Source organism: Ovis aries, chromosome 4 (assembly GCF_016772045.2).
Source record: "Ovis aries strain OAR_USU_Benz2616 breed Rambouillet chromosome 4, ARS-UI_Ramb_v3.0, whole genome shotgun sequence".
NCBI classification, from domain to species: domain Eukaryota; kingdom Metazoa; phylum Chordata; class Mammalia; order Artiodactyla; family Bovidae; genus Ovis; species Ovis aries.
Genome location: NC_056057.1, coordinates 115,478,855 through 115,486,030, shown reverse-complemented (window position 1 = coordinate 115,486,030; position 7,176 = coordinate 115,478,855).

Genomic DNA, 7,176 nt, shown 5'->3' with positions numbered 1-7,176 from the left:
TGAAGGCGGGAGGAGAAGGGGACGACAGAGGATGAGATGGTTGGATGGCGTCACCGATTTGATGGACATGAGTTTGAGTAAACTCCAGAAGTTGGTGATGGATAGGGAGGCCTGTTGTGCTGCAGTCCACGGGGTGGCAAAGAGTCGGACACGACTGAGCGACAGAACGACAATAACATAGGGCTTAAATTTGGGGCCCCTTTCTCTGCTCATTGCCCAAGGAACTGACCGTGTCACTTCCAAGCTGCACCCCCACTGGCTCCCTCCCAGAGCTGCTTCCCCAACTCTGGGCGCAGTGGAGGACAGGCCAGCTCCACCCCTTCCTTGTTGCCCCCCACTCCCTTGGCTCCCCCATTTCAGGGCCAGTCCCTCCAAGGAAACAGACAGGTGGCAAGAGTCATATTTGTCCCCCATCTCCACTGGCACGCTGCCTCCAAAGCCAGACTGGAGGGTCAAGGCCCAGCTCTGCCTGACCAGCCGGCTGACCCTGGGCAGGCAAACTCCCCTTTCCCGGGCGCAAATCTTCATCCATGTTGGGGGACGGTGGTATCACAAATCGCCCTGAAGCTCCGGGGAGACCGTCCTCAATGCTGAGCCCAGTGTGTCTCTTGGTGATGTTCCCGTTCAATCGGCCTCTCTCATTCGTCCTCTCGACAATCCCCTACTATGTGCTGGGTGCCAGGGAGCTGCTTCGAAGGAGACAGAGCCACATCTGCCCTGGAAAACAGGGGTTCACAAGAAGACCCAGACCATCAAGGGCCGGCAGGTTACAGGCGGGCAGGTCAGGGGGTTCTGGGGATGTGGGTACCAGCTTCGGGGTGAACAGGGTTTGCTCGGGTGAGACGAGCTGGTGGTCTGTCCCCAAGGCAGCCTCACCTGACCTGCTCAGGGCCATTCAACCCGACATAACACCTGCCCAGCACCTGCTCTGCTCTCAGCCCCTGTCTCCCCTTGGTCTCAGCTGCTCTCTCCTTCCAGGCTTCCCTGAGCCTCTGGCCCATGTGATGGGAAACAGAGGCCCTGGGAGCCCCAGGAAGCTTGTTGCAGATCAGCCACCTGGGGAGACACTGGGTCGATCAGAAGTACTCGGGTCTGCTGCCTGGGACCAGCTCTGGCCAGTTGGGTCATGTGGGACTGGAGGCCACAGGGTGGACCTGCATCTGTGTGGACGGAGAGAGGGGGGCGAGGGGTTGGGCAAGGGGGTGAGCTGGGCCCTGGGAGCTCCACCCAGCCTCCCAGGGGTTTCTCTTCTCCCACCCATAGGGGCCCTCCAGGCATTTTGTGGATGAGGAAACCAAGGCTGAGGAAGGTAATTTTGTTTCCTAGCTGCTGGAAAACATCGCTGTAAACTCGGTGGCTCACACAACAGAGAAGTATTCTCTCTGCAGCTTCATGAGAAGCTCTCAGTGCCTAGGCAGCGGAGGAGGGAAACTTAAACTATTGTTCACAGGGGTCTTTGTGCAGTTGTTCAGTCATTCAGTCGTGTGCACCTCTTTGCAGCCCCATGGACAGCAGCATGCCAGGCTTCCCTGCCCTTCACTGTCTCCCGGAGTTTGCTCAAACTCTCGTCTACTGAGTTGGTGACTCTCCAACCATCTCATCCTCTGTTGTCCCCTTCTCCTCCTGCTTTCAATCTTTGCCAGAATCAGGGTCTTTTCCAATGAACTGGTTCTTTGCATCAGGTGGCCAAAGTATTGCAGCTCCAGCTTCAGCATCAGTCCTTCCACTAAATATTCAGGACTGATTTCCTTTAGGATGGACTGGTTTGATCTCATGGCTGTACAAAGGACTCTCAAGAGTCTTCTCTAGCACTGCAGTTCAAAAGCATCAGTTCTTCAGTGCTCAGCCTTTATGGTCCATCTCTCACATCCATACATGACTACTGGAAGAACTATATTTTTGACTATACGGATCTTTATCAGCACAGTGATGTCTCTGCTTTTTAATACACTGTCAAGGTTTGTCATAGTTTTCCTTCCAAGGAGCAAGTGTCTTTTAATTTCAGGGCTGCAGTCACCATCTGCAATGATTTCGGAGCCCAAGAAAAGATCTCTCACTGTTTGCACTTTCCCCCCATCTATTTGCCATGATGGATGCCACAATCTTAGTTTTCTGATGTTGAGTTTTAAGCCAGCTTTTCACTCTCTTCTTTCACCCTCATTAGTTCCTCTTTAGTTCTTCACTTTCTGCCATAAGGGTGGTGTCATCTGCATATCTGAGGTTGTTGATATTTCTCCTGGCAATCTTGATTCCAGCTTGTGCTTTATCCAGCCCAGCATTTTGCATGATGTACTCTGCGGCTCAGATGGTAAAGCGTCTGCCTGCAATGCGGGAGAGCCGGGTTCAATTCCTGGGTCGGGAAGATCCCCTGGAGAAGGAAATGGCAATCCACTTCAGCACTCTTGCCTGGAAAACCCCATGGACCAGTCCATGGGGTCGCAAAGAGTCGGACATGACTGAGCGACTTCACTTTCACTTTCACTCTGCAATCAAGTTAAATAAGAAGGGTGACAAGAAGCCTTGACGTACTCCTTTCCCAATTTGGAACCAGTCTGTTAGCCACCATCAAATGGAAGTGCCTGACCACTGCAGTCAGTCCCACTCCTGGGTGGTCCTGAAAGACAGTGGTGAAGGGACAGCGTCCCAGTATTCCCATTCTGGCCAGGCAATCTGACCGTGGGCTTTGCTTTGGAGGAAAGGTGGCTTGGTGCCGTGGATCCACACTGACTGATGAGTGAGGGACAGTAGCTTAGCTGGCTGGTTGGGAGCCTCGAATGGTTACAACCGGGAAATACAGGAAAGAGCTGCATGAATAGAAGTCCCAGGACGAGCACCAGGTGAAGACACGAAGGTTTCATGCAGGTTCCCGTCGGGGCAGAGGAGGCTCTCGGTAATCAGGCTGATGACGCCACCTGTGAATTCATCTCTCGTTCATCACGCTCCCCTGTGAATGCCGGTCTCCCTGCCCTTTCACCCCATTGTTTTTTCAGTAGCTACTCTTCATCACAGCCGACACGAATATCATCTCCACTGAGGCCCCAGATGACAAATACTAACAAAGACCAACACTGGATCCCCAGTATGGCGGAGCAGCCTGATAATTTGTCTCGCTCCTTCACGGGAGGGAGCAGTGGTCTGTTCCCTTAGGAATGGAGTCCTGTTCCAGAAACAGACTTGCTTTCCCCGCTCGCAGAGCTTCTGCCAGCCCCAGATTTTCAGAATGCCCCATTCATTGTCATGGCAACCCACACAACATCCTCTCCAGCAAGGAACTCATTATGGAGTGAAAGACATGTGGCGCTGAGTTCACGCCCAAGGAATTCACGGGGCTGTGCACCGTGAGGTAACCCTCAGCAGCAGCTGTTTGGATGAACCGGGGGACAGACTTCCGGAGGCTCGGTTTTGGCACCCGCTGCAGGACGGCAGCCTGCCAGGTGCCTGTCTCGAGGGTGCAGTGTCTCCTCGGGGAGACACCACCTTCATATGGTTCTGTTTCCCCTGTGGCCAGAATACTTGGGGGCTGATCTCTCACAGGGCATCCCCAGAGAGGCGGGATAGGTCTCAAGTGAACCAGCATGCATAGAACGGGTCCACCATACTGGTCGGGCTGACTGGTCACAGTTACCGGGGGAAATTGGACCACTGGGACAGAACAGGGCACGGGGGATGGTGTCTGAACCAGAGGCTGTGCTGGAGTGCCCCGCAGTTTCCTCTGTCCAAAGGTGATGGCCAGGAGGGAGCTGGTGACTCAAGCAAGATGGAATTGAGCTTCCCTGGTGGCTGAGTGGTAAAGAACCCACCTATGAGTAGGAGACACGGGTTCGATCCCTGGTCTGGGAAGATCCCACACCCTGCAGAGCAACTAAGCCCATGCACTACAACTACTGAGCCCAGGAGCTGCAACTACTGACGCCTGTTCACCTGGAGCCCCTGCCTCATAGCAGGAGAAGCCCCTGCAATGAGAAGCACAGCTGGAGAGCGGCCCCCGCTCACCACAACCAGAGAAAAACCCTCGCAGCCACAAAGACCCAGCGCAACCAAGAGTAAATAAACTTTGTAAAGAAAGAGTGAAAAGAAAGGCAGGACCAGGAGAACTTGGATCATGTGGGAAGGAAGGATGGGACCACCCCTGCCAGAAGGCAAGGGCAATAAGGACAGGGCGGTGGAAAGAGGAAGCAAAGCACATCAGCTTAGGTCCTGTGACCAGCATCAAGCGGATTTTCTCCGTCTTCCTCTTTTCCTGTTACTTTCTGTGCAGGGCAGAGTGGGACTCGAACCTTATTCTTGTTGGAGGTATGACTGACTGTCAAAGCTTTGCTGTGATGAATGCGTGAGGGGACTTGGTGTGTCTGCTGAGGGGAGACCCTGGGATTTATTCCTTGAAGCAAAGGACAGGAACCCTCTCTGGCCCTTTTGATCCGTCCTGTCTTCCTGCCTGCGCTGCGTCCCAGGAGGCTGACCTTGACGGACCGCATCATCTGAGCTCCCTCACCTTCTGGCTTCTAGTTGGATGTAGTCAGTGGAGGTGCAGCATGGACTCCGAGGTCTGGAGGACAGGTAGATCAGGAGATTTATCACGACTCTGACAGCGGCTGCGTGTCCCCACAGCCCCTGCTTGCCCAGCCCTCTTCTTTGGCCTTGACCCCATGTGGCCTTGACAGCATCACCGTCTCTCCTTGCCCCTTTGGTCCCCCTTGGACCTAGTGTCTGGATGCTTTATCATCATTCCTGGCTCCCTTAGCCCCGCCCACATCTCATAAAGAGGCTCTTCATTAACCTTCTTCAATTAACCCTTCTCTTGGTGTCATATCCTTCTTGCTGGGAGCGTGAGTGATTCTGGACCTTTAAGTAATTCAGTTTTACTGAAGCATAAAGTTTAAGGTGGGATGAAATGGATAAGTAATGAAGCTGCATAGGGATGCTGATCAATCCTGAGAGGCTCCAAGCACTGTGATAAGGTCACCTTTACATGCCTGGGACGAGCTCTCCCACCTCTCTGCCTCAGTTTCATCCTTTATAAAAATAAGGATAATGACAGCACACCCCTTTTGGGTGACTGTGTGGAGCAGATTAAAGAAGGCATGAGAAAACCTTAGCAGCGCCGCGTGGCAAGCCATCAGCATCACTAGGGATGGTGAGTCATGGCCGAGTCGTAAGCAAGGAAGGGACCAGGTCAGATCTGGTGGTTCACAAAGTTATTCTGGAGGTATCGTGGAGAAGAAGCAGGGGTGTTGGTGAACAAGTGGAATAAAGCAAGGTTAGAAGCAGGAGCACCAGTAAGGAGATTACTGCAATAGTCTTAGCAATAATAATAAAGACTGATGAATTAAACTACCACCTGAAGATGGAATTAAACGAGGATGATATGGGGTACAAGAAACAGGAATGCTAACACAATATGTGAGATCTTTAGGTAGCTAGCTCAGTTTTGCTGAAGCATGAAGGCAATGGTAGAGCTTCCCTAGTTCCACTCGTACTGGGGTCCAGAGAGCATCCTTCCAGCTCACCTTCACGCTGTCCACCATTGCGCCACCATTAATTCCTGATACTTGGATATCCACATACAGAGGCTACTTCCAGGACCCTGAGCTCAGTTTCTCAATTCCTCTCCCACTCTGATCCTGTCCTCCACCCTGCCTCAGTCGCTGGCTTCCACCGTCTTCCCCAGACGTGGTCATCACCATGCCCACCATCTTCCCACGCCAGACCCTCTTCCCCCATTCTCCTCTGAGTCACGAGTTTGCTCCCATTTCACTGAGAAGGCAGCAGTGGTCAGATGAGATCTCCTCCCACCCTTGCTTGGCCCATCCACCTGCCTCCGTGCTCCCAAACTCTCCCTTCCCCATCTCTGCCAAGTCATCCCAGAGACCCTGAGTTAATGCATTAGGGGTGTGGCCTGTACCTGGGGTCTTTAAATGCTCCCAGACAATTCTAACCCCCACCCAAGGTTGGAGTCCTGCTACAGATGAGTGACCCAAGCTCTTCCCCCTCGCCCACTTGGGGGCGTTGTCCCAGAGATCGTTCCCTCCCTCCCAGCGCCATTCACTTTCCCTCCTCTGGCTCTTTTCTCATCCACTACACACATGCTGTTAACTGTCCCAATTTATTTTTTTTCTTTGTTTGGCTGCACCTCGAGACATGCTGGTCCCGCGACCAGGGATTGAACCGGCGTCCCCTGCACTGGAAGCACAGAATCTCAATTACTGGACTGCCAGCAAAGTCCCAATTCTCCCAATTTCAAGAAGGCTTTTCAACCCCAATTCTCCCTCCAGCTCCTGCTTCCCCGCAAAACGTCTCTAACAGATTGTCTGCACTTGCGCCCATAATTCCTCTCCTTCCCTTTGCCCCACGGACCCCCCAAGGCTGTTTCCATCAAGTCCACCAGCGTCCTCCTCATGGTTACAACCTGTGGCCACTGCTCAGTATTCTAACTTTTCATCTCCTTTCCCTGTTTTGTTATTTTTTAATAAAACTTTTTGTGTTCAGTCGCTCAGTCATGTCCTTCTCTTTGCGACCCCATGGACTGTAGCTGGCCAGGCTCCTCGGTCCGCAGGACTTCTCAGGTAAGAATACTGGAGTGGGTTGCCATTTCCTTCTCCAGAGGGTCTCCCTGACCCAGGGATTGAACCAGTGTCTCCTACACTGCAGGTGGATTCTTTACCACTGAGCAACCCATTAAACTGTTTATTTGGGGCTAATTATAGATTCACACACAGCTATAGGAAATAATACAGAAAGGGCCCTGTTGATCCTGCAATTTTTCTCATTGGTGACCTCTTGCAAAACTATTGTATAACATATGATAGTGTTAGTTATCTGTGGATACTGGAAAAAATTATCACCAACTGGGTGGCTTGAATCAATAGAAATGTGCTCTCTTACAACTCTGGAGACAAGAAGTCCTAAGCCAGGCTGTAGGCCGGGCCTTGCCCCCTCCCAGGCTCTAAGGAGAACCTACTCCTTGCCCGTCTAGCTCTGGTGGCTGGCCCACTGCACCCTCCTCTCCTCTGCCTTCACATCACCTTCTCCTGTGCGTGTGTGTGTGCGTGCGTGTGTGTGTGCGAGCGTGCATGCCCACGCATGCCCAAGCATGTGTAATCTCCTTCTGCCGTTCTCTTATAAGGACACTTGTAATGACATCTGAAGCCCACACAGATAATCCAGGATAATCTCCTG